Raw genomic sequence first — 14,122 nt, 5'->3', positions numbered from 1 at the left:
CCTTACTAAAGGCTTTCTACAAAATTCAGATTTCTAGCTTTTGTGCTCCACTGGTGTTCATATTCCTCAAATAAGCGCATCGCAATTACCACTTACCTGATCTTGACTGGATGCTGTACTCTTCATAAAGGCACGTGTGAAAATCCTTCCATCCTTCAGCTCCTTAAAGTTTTTGTAAGCTTTCCAAGTTACACTTTTTCACAGGCAGCCCAGAATCAAAGCAGTCTTTGCAGCTTCTACATCATATGCTAACCAATATTCAGTTCACGTTTTACTCCTTCAGTGTTACTGCTTTGTTTCTCACTTACATTCTTAATGTATGGGTCAGATATTAAGACATCTCTGATTGCACTTGAATCTCTGACTAAGCTTGAATTGCTTTTTTTCTTTCTTATTTTTCTCTCATTTTAAATCCTGTTATATTAGATCTCAGTCGTCGTTAATGTTTTGTGACTTCTCTCAATTTAGAACTATCTACTCATGTAATTAACATGCTGTAAGCCCTCTCTTCCAGATTATTAATGAAAATGTTAAATGCCTGTAATACAAGGTCTAGCAGGGGTCCCTGCTGCACCTGACTAAACAACTTGCTGCAACTGTGTAAATTACCTCAGCATGTGCTTGTGCTCACTATACAGCTGTAAGGTTCTCTCAAAAATCAAATATCAATTCTTCATTTCCCTGTCAGATTGACTTCATTATAGAAATAATATTTTCTATGATACTTAGTTTCAGAGGGGATCAAATTATTTTCTTCAGAGAGGCTGGTATGAAGCTATGTTTTAGTTCTAGGAGAAAAACAACTCTGATAACACACTGAAGTTTGTAGATGCTGCTAAGCAGTGTTGCACAGAGCCAAGGCCATTCTCAGCAAAGGGCCCAAGCAGCAGGGAGGGAACAGAATTAGGACAGCTGGCTCAAACTGGCCAAAGGGATATCCCATACCATATGACATCAAGTGGAAGGAGTTCTGAAAGAGGTAGGAGTGCATCTGGCTCTCTTCTGCTGCTCAGAGGCTAGCTAGGCATCATGGAGACGGTGTTGTTCAATTACTTCTGCATCACTTGTTCCATATTTTTATATGTATATATATTTGTCGTAATTATTATCCTTTTTCTTTCCTCTCTGTTACTGAATAATTTTTTCTCAACCCACTAGTTCCCCTTGGCATTTTTCAATTCTCTCCCCCATCACACTGGGAAGGGGGAAATGAGTGAACAACTGTGTAGTGCTCAGCCACCTTCCGACTTAAACCACAACAGATACTCTACCAAATGATTTACATAACACTTTCTTTTCTTTGCATTTTAATTTTTGAATTCTCCCCCAAATAATCAAAATTATCAGACATAATTTGATCTTTAACTATTATATGCATTCATTTAAATGTGAAAGTTCCTTGATCTTCAGTAGACTTAGTAGTATAAATGAAAATTGTTCTTAACAACTTTGAGGTTCAGAACTTTCAGGAGATATTTCAACACATAATCAGAATGGCATGACAAGCAAAATAGAGCTCATCGTGCTTTGCATGCTTACTTACTAAATACAGTACCAATAAATGGGTGTTAGAGAATGAGGTGCTGACTTGTTAAAGTTATATAGGGTTCCTTCAAAGGAATGTTCCTTCCATCCTGAATATTCCAGGATATAAATGCACATTATCTGTACATGGGAGAAGCAGGATGGATAATGTCTTGTGTAGAGGAGAAGGCTAAATCTAAGAAAAGTCAGTCTTTCATATACAAAAACAAATTCTTCATGTAACTGCCAGAGCCTGTGATGGAGAAAAAATTGATAAAAATAAGATGTTTCCCATTAGGTAGAATTATGCTCAGTCCTAGTCAGTATTCCATTTCCTGATAAAAAAAAGAAACTCAAAACACCAAGAAATCACTCTGATGCTGGTAAATATCCATACAGGCCTAATAATCATACAGTGAATGGTCCTGTTTCTCCCTGGCCAACTGCAGGTCTGGAAGAAGGCAGAAATTTCTCCTGTTGTGGGAGGAGCTCAAACTCTGGCATCAAATCTGCTCATGTGTTAAAAGCAAGGATTTTTGTAGTACATGGAACAGCTTTCTCCTCACAGAGAGAGCAGCAGAGGTCAGACTCTGTTCAGGAACTTTTTAAGAGAAAATGGATCTCTGTTTCCTGACCCTGGTAGTCCCACAGAGGAATGGTAATATTTGCTCCCAAGTGTGAATTTAAATTAGCAGGTATTAAAGGCTTATTTTTAGACTTGGTCAAATTAAAGACCATCTTGTTTCAATATATGTGCATAACATTATCTGCTACAGAACTGAGCATCGTGTTCTTCTCATAAAATCTGTGGCTCAGTTATTGGTCTGCAGAAGTTAATGGAAAGATTTCCCTGCCTTAACCATCATTAAGATTACCAGACTATGATTACTTAAAGTTAGAAAAAAAATCAGTAGTGAGCACCGTGGATAAAACAGATGGGCTAAAGGTCCATTTGTGTTCAAATTGAAGTGTGTCCTATGTCTGTATGTGTTCATGTAGCTGATAAGGTGTCAGAGAGTACAGGAGTTCATATATTCAGAGCTCCTGTAATCACAGGAAAAAAAAGTATTTTTTATTTATATTTTCATGATATTTCCTCAACATCAGCGGTATTTAAAAGCACCCAGTGTCTTGAGGAGCTTAAATATCTACCAAAACTGAAGTTAAATAGTAATGCACATAGGCTCCAGTTTCGTCTTCCCTATTCCCAGCATGAACCTGTTTGTATCTTAACATGGACATTTAGCCCACCATTACATCTGTGTGGTGGGAACTGGAGGTTTGCCCTGTTTGCCAAAACCCATATTACACACAGCTTTCTTGAACCTTACATTGGCTAGTAAAACATGCAAATGTTATAGAGACTGACTCAGAATATATATGTAAAAGAAAAGCATCTTTAATAACTGCAAAAAACACCTGGTGCATATGTAAGCCTTAATTTAGTTGGCTTCATACACTCATCTCAGGACATATAGTCCACAACTTTCTATACTGTAGAGTTAGTAAATATTTTCCATTGCCACAATAGCATACTAGCATGAGCTTAGCATTTCTATTCAACCTTGAAAGATCTTCATGTGGAAATATTCTCAACTCCTTTAATGGTATAATTGCAAGCTGGTCCCACATATTTATTCTTTATGTAGTAAGCTTTCCATTATCTTAGAAGAAAGTGATTTAATTTTCTGTGCCTACATTGTTAATGGATGCCCATACCAATGTATATGGCAAATGCAATATACAAACCAGCATTAGACTGATCTCTTAAGAAATATTCTGTGCCTTGTTGTGGATGGCTGCAAAAGCACTTCCCCAAGGGTGATAACTGTTGGGTTTTCTTTGGTTTTTTTTTGTTGTTGTTGTTTTGTTCTTTTTTTCATCCTTTAACTCCCTTCTCTGAATCTCCATTTCTTGTTTTCTGAACTAAATCAAATATTAATGGACAGCTTACAGAACATACTTACATCATTAGATGTTATTTGAAAGGTTATTGTAGGGATCAGCTGACTCAAATTTAAAACCCATACCTAAGGTGACATAAATAAAGCTATGTTGATGTTCCCTTTTGTCCATAACTTCAAGACCATAGCTCACCACACAGTAAAACAGAAATAATGCTTGTGTAACCATAGTCCTCTATAATATTTCTTCATCTCTTTTTCTAAGCCACAGTTTAATATCCTCTCTACCAAGCTGACAGTCAAATTTTGCAGGGCAGATGTTTACAGCAAGAGTAGAAGCCTTGCAGCTGTGTTTCAGCAGAGCAATGTTGCCATCTAGTGAAGAATTAAAAATGTGTAGCATGTGCTTTCTGCACAGATACCCTTAGGGCACTATTTCTAACCATCATTACCTATTTAAAGGTGACAATCAGAATAAATTAATATTTCAGTTCTGTGTTCATTTCAGTTCATGTATAAAAACTTAGAATCCTTATTCTGTTATTTTTTTTACATAATTCATTTATTAATTCCCCCTTTTGTACACTGAAGAAGAAAACTGAGAATTGCAAGATTTAAAACTTATTTGACAGCTTAGCTCAGTTAGGAAACATATCTACTTCATCAAAAATGGACAGAAAAGTGGTGGAATAAATTAGAGCATTACAATGCTGAAACAATCCAGCTGGGCTGATGTTTAAGTGAAGATAGTTTTTTATAACTACAGATTGTGATTTTAACCACTTCTTTAGAAATAGATTTAGCTACTAAAATTTCTGTATAGTTTGGCAGAAACACTGGAAAAAAATGTAAAATTTTTGTAACTTTGTATAATTTTCTATTTTTTTTTCTCACCTCCAGAACAGTAATCTTTATTTGTAAACGTACATATTTACTGAAGGAAATTTACGGATCAGAACCAGACTAATTACAGGTCTACATACAGGTTTTAGTGACTGTGTGTTGCCCAACCCAACAGTTTAAATAATCCACATGTTCATAAATACATGATTATGTTACTATACTTAACTAAATGTGTGCTTTAGCACTTAATGGCTTAAGAAGACATAGAGAGGGCAGAGTTTGTATTATAACTCTTGATTTAGATTTAGAAAATAAAGACTGCTTTCTAGAAGTTACTGTATTTAAGCACCGGATTTTCCACCCTGTGATTTTCAAATGCCTATTCAGTGTCTCACAATATCTACAGTGGACTTTGGATGGTCTCATATTGATTCTGGCAGTTCTCCTCAAGTATACTCAGTGCAAATTGCAGCAATCTAATAAGGAAAACGCAGTGTACCTTCTTAACTGTGTCTAATTCAAATCTGTACAATCGAGCAATTAATCTAAAACTATTTGAAGATACAATAGATACTCTAAAAGAAGAGTAGGTTTTCCTATGAGTTGTAAAATTTTCTGGATATTTTGAACAGAATTTGACTTTTCTTTCAATTACATAAATTCATATGTCAAATGCCAGCCAACTAATAAAACTATATCAGTTTTATCCACAGTAGTCAATGGAGCTTGATCACACTACAAACTCTGCACTGTAGATGTTACAGGAAAGGTCATTTTAGGTATTGTCCTTTATGCTCACTGTGATAAATGTTGCAAGTAGGAATGTATTTAGGAGTTCTTTTCACAGAGAGGAAAATAATTATTTTTTGCACATTATGCATCTTTTCAAGAAATGGAAAATTTCAACTGACTGTTTCTCTGCAGCACCCAGGACAATGAGGTCCATGTGGTTATGACTGTTGGAAAAGTATAAATCACTGAATCAAATATTTAATTAGTGAATTTATATGATATCTTTTGGCCGAAGTTGAGCATGGGAAACATTTTGTGATCTTTATTCTAATTATTCTATTCTTGCTTTTTAGGCATATTTCTAAAGTGTGATAATATATTTATTGAAAGTGGGAATATTTCAAATACATTAAAGCAAGTACATAAAATTCCTCCTTTTTTCAGAAGACATACTTTTTTACATAAGCAAACTTGACAGAGTGTATTCATTTTATTGAGGATCCAGAAGACAGTTAGAAAGCAACCATTTCTAGCAGTCAAAATATGTAAAATACCATATCATGCATCCCATATATTACCATACATCATGATATTCTTTTCAGAAATAGCACTGTACTGTGAATCTGATCATATTATAAACTGTACACAAAGATGAACGTAAAGCCAGTGGTATAGTGAGTACTGAGGCGAACCAGTGCTGTCAGGTGTAGGAATGGCTGTTCAGCATTTTCCCTTTCAGATGCTTCAACACAGTAATGTCAGCAGCAAAAGAAATTATACCTGCCCTCCTGTGAGAAACTCTTGAAAAAGTAAGAACAGGTGCCAGTGTATGGAGGGTGTGGGGCATGTGACGGACTTTGTCGAGCAAGGATGTGAGGCAGCAAACACAGCACTGCAGATGAGAAACAGCAGGACAAAGCAGCGATGATTTAGGAATCACTGCAGTATACAGAAGTAGAATGCTATCTCAAAAACCCATGTGTGTTGAATTATTAGTGATATGTTGCTTACTGCCTCATCTGAGCAACCCCTTTATGACAGTCTGAATGCTACCTTCTCCTTAGTGTTTCTGCATGCAGTGTTTTCTTATACTGTCATACTGACAGTATGTACGCTTACTCTGTGCTTTCTGAGAGCTTAATCTGGGGTTCCATACTGTGTTTCTTTGTCAACCTGTACAATATTTTTCAATCGTTCTCTAACTTTCAGCCACAAGGAAGCCAATAAAAACATGGTTTTAACTTTTTTTTTTTTCCCTGTATCCCAATGTGCATGCAGCATCTTAGCTATGACCTTCTATTGCCATACTTCTCTTCCGCACACCATATGCCTTCTGTGTAGTAGATTTAATTGCTCACCTCACGCGTTTCACTATTTTTCTTTTTACAGTAAAGAAAGCCTTTAATGCAGTTTATGATTTTGTTCCCAGCTCTGTAGAGAGCAATGCCTTTTTTTAGTCCATACATTTCTGATATTTCACTTCAAAGAACAACAACGCTATTTTTGTACAAGACTGGAAACATATAGGGAAAAGATTGGAGTGAATCATGGGAGGAGAATATGCATGTGTTTGTGGGAAAATACAATGGAACAGGATTGAAATTTAGACAAATAATGGAGTTGAATATCAGAATACAGTTAATATAGATAAAGCAAGATATTAATGTATGGAACACTGTCTTGTGTTCCTTTTTGTGACTGCATGAATATCCTTTTTCTTGATCAGTGAAATTACTACAATTGCTTACAATAACCAAGTAGTTTCACTGTCTTATTCTATATGGTGACAGCACTCTGATCCAATGCAAATGTCTTCAGAAAAACAGAATTGTTGTTGAGTGTTTTGCCATTACTCTGTAAACCGTTTTTACCTAGATGATATAAAATCCTTATAAAAATCTGAACATATGAATATTTTACTGAGTAAAGTAATCTAATGGTTGTCTAGCCTCTCCCAATGTTTTGAAGAAAATTCTCCCAACTCTAATTTCAGAGTCTTAGCATTCAGGCAGTTCCATGCATATTTCTAGGTTTTATGGTGACCAATGTCCACACTAACAGTGCTCAAACGTAGTAAATGAAACCATATTCTTATCTTTTAACAACTTCAGTTTTAATACAGTTGTGAAATCTGTGCTTGAAGAAGCTAAGAAGCAGCTCACCTCAACAAATTTGTGATAATTATATGGTGCCTATAGAGCCCATGTCCTGTAATCTCTAGCCATTGCCTTGGTTTGTGCTTTTGCTGCCAGCTAAATGATTTCTAATTAGTTCAAACTATACATTTTACACTAAATTGGCTACGACCCAGGAAAAGTATTATTAAGTGGAGACCTTTATGCATTTGTAAATCCTCTAGGATTTAACTGAATTCTTAGTCCATCCTCTAGGTTCCTTTAGATTAGGACTTTATTCAATTTTATTGTCATGTTTTGTAATTGATTAGCTCTTTCGTTCTTTTTTTTTTTTTCTTTTTTTTTCTTTTTTTTTGAAAGGCAAATAAAACACTGGTTTATTTGAAGAGAGAGAGAGAGAGAGAGAGAGAGAGAGAGGAAATACAGAATTCACGCACATAATGTTCCCCTAATATGCAGTCTGTGCCTGATGCTAAGCATTTGAACACAAGAGAAGGTTATTCCTGAACCATATTCAAGTTCTTTTGACAGTTTTAACATTTCGTATCAACTTCCTAGGCTGCGTACTGAGAGTATTACAAATTTATTAAATAAATGAGAGCTATGGGAATTAATAGTTTACCCAGAATGGTTTTTGGAAAGAAATTCCTTTCTGCATTATGATGTTGAGAAAACGGGACAGATGAAATATGGAGGGTTTTTTTGTTGTTTTTTTTCCCCCACTACTTTAAGGAAAAACTGTACTTGTTTTCACACACACACACACACACACACACACACAGACAAAAAAAAAAAATCAGTCAGACCATTTAAAGAAAAAAAAATGCAGACCCATTATTTGCCACTGTCAGGATGTATTTTTTCTTTATTGCCTGCATTGTTGCCTCTAGTACTGTCTAATAATTTTTTGAGGAATCTGCATAGTGAAATTAGTTCAAAAAAGCTCATATTAAGTAGTCATGATTCCCTCTTTCTAGAGCACAGGAAAGTGTTGGCTTAGTACTAGACTAGCATTATTTTGAGTACTGTAAAATAAATTTTATTTAGAATGTATAGTGAGAGTTTTGATAGTTTTATGAACTGGTATGCATGCTTATAGCAGCCAGGCAAAGCTGTGATGTTTTTGCAGCATTAATTCAAAGCGGATCCCTGTGAGAGCTCAACTTAGAATATAAGCTGAGATGAGCTCTCAGCTACTCAATTGGATCCTAAGGGTAAGTGGCAAATTAAAAATTCATTATTCGTTTTAATTGGGGATGATTATCAGTGTTTTAGGAGGCATACTTCAAAGTTCTTCAGTTCCCAGTGCAAAGAAGGGAACGGTGAGAAAAACTAGGATCTCTCATGAGAAAAGAGTGGCAAACGAAGGAACTAAAGAGCTTGGAAGCAGACACTGCCAAATCCTGTGGATAATTTCCACTTAGCAGGCCAAATTCACAGCTGGTGAATGTTGTGTGCAGTCTTTGGAGTTATTACACTCGTACCCGCCAGCATTGAACTTGACCCTAAGCTGGAGTTTTTCCTCAGTACTGCAGTAGAATATAACCAAATGTTACAAGGAAATGTCTGAAAAAGGCAAGGCTGACTCATCAGCTGATGATAGACCCCTGCAGGACTGTGCTAGGCTGATTTATATTATCTAGGTTGCAATGTTCAGTTTTCTATACATACTCTGGATTTAAGCAGCTCCTAAACCACTGTTGCAATGCATATTTGAGCTATCATAACCTTTGCAGAGCACCTTTTGTGAGGCGTCTACTGAAATCTAAAATAAAGAATTTCTATATGTAAGGAAAAAAGGAAGAACTCAGCGGAATAGCTAAAAATGGAAATAGAGAAGGTCATTTGGTGTTCTAAAAGTTGCAGAGCCACATTTATGCTACATTTATGCTGTACAGTCTGTGCACTGTTGCTCTTCCCCTACCACATACACTGTTGGCCTATTCTGCTGTTAGAATATGCTGTTCACTCTTGTCATCTGTCTGATCTTTCTGTCAGGGGAGCCCAGTACTTTAACTACTGTGCAACTTTGAAAAAAAGAAGGAGCTGTCTCAAAAATTAAGTTCTGACAAGTTTTGGTAAAGGGGTTACTCAGCATGTGACTGAGACAGACAAGAGCAGGATGGAAGCCAGGCTCATTCTGTCCCAGAAGGCAGCAGCCTGCTGGCCTTTGCAGTCTGGTCCCATGTACACTCTTGAGGTGCCTTTTACCCAGCAAATCATGAGGAGAAGGGAGGCCAGAAGGGGGAATGGCAAGTGACACGTCTGTAAGCATCCAAAGCTCTGTTGCACTAACGATGATAGGGCTTACTGCTCTGTCGCTTGGCCAGCATTGCGGAATCGTGTGTTTTTCTTCTCCCTTTCTTGTATGGGCTTTAACAGCCTAATTTGCATCCACCACGCTGCAAAACCAGGAGCACATTCTGTAGATATTTGTTTTGTTACCTTGCATGTTGGGCAGCCTTTGTTTTACTCACAGTATATGTGTACATCTTTCATTCATGTTTTTGTTGCTCCTTCTAGTTACAAGCTCTGAGACCATCTTGTCTGACCCGCTGCATTTCGCAAACCATAGAATTACATGCATACACAAAGCATTTCTTTCAAGAAACCCACAATTGTTCTCTGAATTGGAACAAATCTTTTTGACAGATAATCCTTTAGCTTCCTGAAGTATGATTTTCAGCTTCTTCTGGACATCTCCTACTGTAAATGTGACTATGTTTTACCGCATTGCAAAGTCCCCATTAATTCATTGTTGAACACTGTTTCTGTGTCTCACTGGGTGCTGCTCATTTCTCGGACACGCTGGATAACAGTACTATTCAACTTACAGTTTCTCAGCCTTTCTTTTTTCATTTCAGGTTTGTTTTTCTTTTTTTTTCTTCTGATTTGTTTTACTTTCTGTTGCCTTCTTCCAATTTTTCTTACTATAATCTTTGGCAAGGCTTTCGGGAGCAAGCTTTGGCAGCAGAGGCGTGTAATGGAGGTATGACATGCAGCAGGGCTGTTAAAAAACACAAGCTGTTGTTGTCAAGATCTTGTCACATGAGAAAAATCTGAGGAATAAAAGGGCTGATGTCTTCTTCATGGTAGGAGTCTATCTCCCAGTAAATGCCACTGTCTGCTCAATAATTCAACATCTTTCTGGTCTCCATCAGCAGGAGAGAACCTCCACAGCCTTCCCATGCCCTGAAACTCACTCTGTCACAGCCTGAGCTGCCCCAGACTCATTGCCTGTCCACTTATTTATTTGAGAAAGAACCTGTTTTTTCAATTTTTCTCAAGCACATTTTCCCTCTTCTGCGTCACTTTTGTCAGGGCTTAGTCGAGTTCTGGTGAGGACATCTCTCTCTGGGGATTTGAGCTGTGTGCTGTAATTAAATTCTTGTCTCTTCTGTTGTGTTGTGAAAGCAGGACATATTAAATCTCCCGTTCTTATCTGTGCTGGGAAACCAGTCCTACTGGCAGACTTTCCTATAATCCAAGGGATGAAACCATAAAATCAGCTTTCTTTAAAGATCATGCATCTTGTAAGGTACCACTTCTAATATTTATCATTTTTGTGTGTTTAGAACAGATGCTTACCACGCAGACTGTTTTGGTGTGTTTTACTTTTCTTAGGAAATTCAGAGGCACTATAAACCAACAATATCTGGTTTCTTTGTCGCCCCTAAGAATGAATGGGACAATACAGCTAGGATAGTGAGTCTGTGCAGTAAACTAGTAAGACGTGTACAGGCCAGAAATGAAAAACGACTGCTCACTCCAAGATGTATCTTCTCTGAGTATTTCTGCTTTTTCAAGAACTCACATTGTCTAAAGCCATTAACCATTTGCTTGATTGATGTTGTTTCTAGTGTGCCTTTTTCATTTCTAATATGCCTCTCTGAAAGCAAGTACTTCCTTTTAGAGATGCTTTCGGGTTTTTTGTTGTTGGTTTTTTTGTTGTTGTTTTTTATGAATTAGAGCATTGTTTAAAAATAGTCTGTTTTTCACCAAAAATATAAGGGTAACAACAATAAATAAAATTAAATAAAAACAAACAAATAAACAAATAAATAAAAAGAATCTTCAAATTTGGAACTATTTAATGGAAATGTTACTGCATCACAGTGCACACTGGAATTCAGCCACTGGTCATGTTTCCCAGCCAGAGTCAATCTGCCAGGATATTCTATGCCTTTCAGTTTCCCCATGATATTATGCAGTATTAGCTGATCCCATTGTATACATAACTCTAATATAATAAACCCAGACAAAAGCGGAGAAGGAAACACTGAATGTTTACATACTATGGCAGGTAAGTTTTAAAATCATGCAGTTTACAGTTGTGATTATTAGTTCTGATGGTATGTTTTCACACCATCTCATTAATTTCTTTTTGTTGAATTAATTTTTACCAAAAACTTGCAGTAGGTACTCCATGTAAAGGAAACTTTTTTGCAAAGTTTTATTCTCACTCTTAATAGCAACATTTCTTTAGTTTGTTTTTTCATACAATGAAAGCTGCAAACCCAATGTAATTTATGTAAGATGGGCATTGACAACATTTCTATGGGAAATACATGAGATCACAAGACTGATTCTGTCTTTCTGGTCCTTTGCAGCCAATCCAAACAGGATTTCTAGCTAGATACAGCTCTGCAGCTTCCTAGTGTCAAGGGACCCTTGAAATCTCTGGCTTAAGATGGTGAAATGAAATGAAAATGAAAGTGAAAATTAAAATGACTTTAAGTCAAGACCTGGTGTGCAGAATGACTGTAGTGGAATCTTCTAGCCTGTGGAACAGGAGAGACACAGCTCCTCCCACTAAATAAGTTGCTTTCTTCCCTCATTGTCCCATTCTTTGATTGAGCACAGCTACCAGCCAGCAATGCTTCAGAGCTGCTAGGTCTCCCAGAAATGTGTTATATTTTGTATTCTGCACAGTATCAGTTGCCGTCCATCAGAATAGATTTAGATTGGATGTCTATACATTATCCCCAATTGTTTAGGAGCTTCTTTCTGCATGGAATTTGCAGTGATGTGGGTAGTTTCCAACTATGCGAGTGAAAAGAGCTAAAATCTACAAATGGCATAACAGTAGACTGTGCTCCTTGAAATCCCTTTGAGAGTTACATTCTTTGTTCTGTCTGCATTGGATCTTTGCTTACTGGACCCTCTGCAAAGCCAAGATAAGCTTTTCCTTTTACTTTTTGCACCATGTCAGCACTGCAAATCCCATATATGATATATGTGCATCAGGCACCATCCAGGGGCAACAGCTCAGAGTGTAAGCAGGCAGCCTCCTTACACAAAATAAGCAGTATCCTCCACCCCTGAGACTCAGTGTACTCTTTCCATCACGTACTCACCCTTGCCAAGCCTGCGGCTCAAGATTTGCAAGTCTTTCTAGCACCTGGTTCCTCTTGGATGTCAGCATTTGGAGATGTTGCTTGCTGGAATTGCCCGAGGTCTTTTCATGTCTAAATGATATTTATTGTCAGCTCAACATAAGCATAAGCACATAAAGAAAAGGTGTATAGAGCTAAAATGCCATCCCCACAAAACCTTGAAGATTCATGAATTGTCACTCAGGTCTTTGATCCTAAGTTAAAGAAGTAAATGGTAGGAAAAACAACAGGACAGAATATATACAGTAATGTGAAATAGAACTGCTGATCACATATATTTGACATCAGGTCAGTGAAATGAAAAGATTTTATCTTCAGATTGTTTGCATCAGGCAAACAGTGTTACCAGCATCATCTGATCTGGCTATGCATTAATATTAAAGGACTTGATTTATATATTATTTTATTTATGTCAAAAACATGAATAGTTCCATCTTTGTGTAACAAACTGTGTGGCTTGTGGAGCTAGGCTAGGAATCACAACAGAGACCAGCCAGTGGCTGGAGAGAGCAAAGTAGTTCACCATTCAGAAAAGGAAATGCAATAGTAGTTCAAACCGTATGTCTTAGTGTTTTAGATAAAAGGTTTAACTGTTCCTCCAGTTATAATTAAGTTTCTTCTGGTTAAATCCAGGAACACAACTTTAAAACCTGTGCTTTTTACAGTCAGATTTACTGATGTTTTCAGAAAATTAATTTTATTAAAACTGTTTTAAATATATCAATATGTGGGTGGAAGTCTGAAATATGTTTACAAAACAGGGCTTATTAACTAGTATTTCTTTAATTAACCTTTATTCATCCTAAAAAAGAAAAGTAGTTTAAAATTTATTGTGTCTTTATTCCAACATGCACATTTATCTGTAATGCTTTAACTACAAAATACAGTATCTTAACATCATGAGGTAAGACTGGCATCCATTCTTCCATGGTAGAATCTTGGGTAGATTTCTGTAATCACTAATACACACTTTTAGCTGTCTTTACTCCTGAGTCAGTTCTTTCATAGGAAACCTAAGAGCACTGTTAACCTGTAAAAAGTACCTGTAAAGACTGAATAGAGAGGATACTCTCATTTGTACAAATACCTGCACTTCTTTTGTGCACAGTTTATTAACTGTGACATTAGTACAAACATTTTTCCTTTAAATCATACTCCTGTAGCAGTGATTGCAGGAAACATGTATGTTTACATTCATTTTTCAGCTTTCATTCTTACTGGTGCTTTCAAATTCAGATAACATTTGGCCAAAGCAAGATTCATATTTTGGGACTCCAAAGAACCAGATCAACCCATTGTAAGAAGACTGTTGAGGATGTGGATGAGTAAATGATGACATTCCTTGTTCTTGATATTTTCTGGACTCAGGCTCAGCTAATGCATTACCAGAGCGCCCTCTCTTTTTTCAAAGAATATGTCTTCTGATAAGTACACATTCTGCCATAAGTGTTTCAGCTCAGTTCTGCTGTCCACTTAGACTTATAGGACTCAAAGTTGTAAGTTAAGAAATCATCACATTTCAAATCAAGACTTCCAGTGCTAATGAATTGATGTTAGAATTTTTTGTGAAAATCTTTAATCCACTCAA

The 14,122-nt window shown here is 36.7% G+C and overlaps 1 protein-coding gene across 1 annotated transcript in view; it reads left to right on the top strand.

Moving 5' to 3' along the window:
- The window catches only part of RORB (RAR related orphan receptor B), a 134,807-nt gene that overhangs the window by 107,306 nt on the left and 13,379 nt on the right, over positions 1-14,122 (top strand). The window lies entirely within an intron of this gene.

The sequence above is a fragment of the Phasianus colchicus genome, chromosome Z, assembly GCF_987193195.1.
Source record: "Phasianus colchicus chromosome Z, bPhaCol1.hap1.1, whole genome shotgun sequence".
Classification (NCBI taxonomy): Eukaryota; Metazoa; Chordata; class Aves; order Galliformes; family Phasianidae; genus Phasianus; species Phasianus colchicus.
The sequence above is the reverse complement of the archived record's forward strand: the minus strand, read 5'-3'. Positions and strand labels throughout refer to the sequence as shown.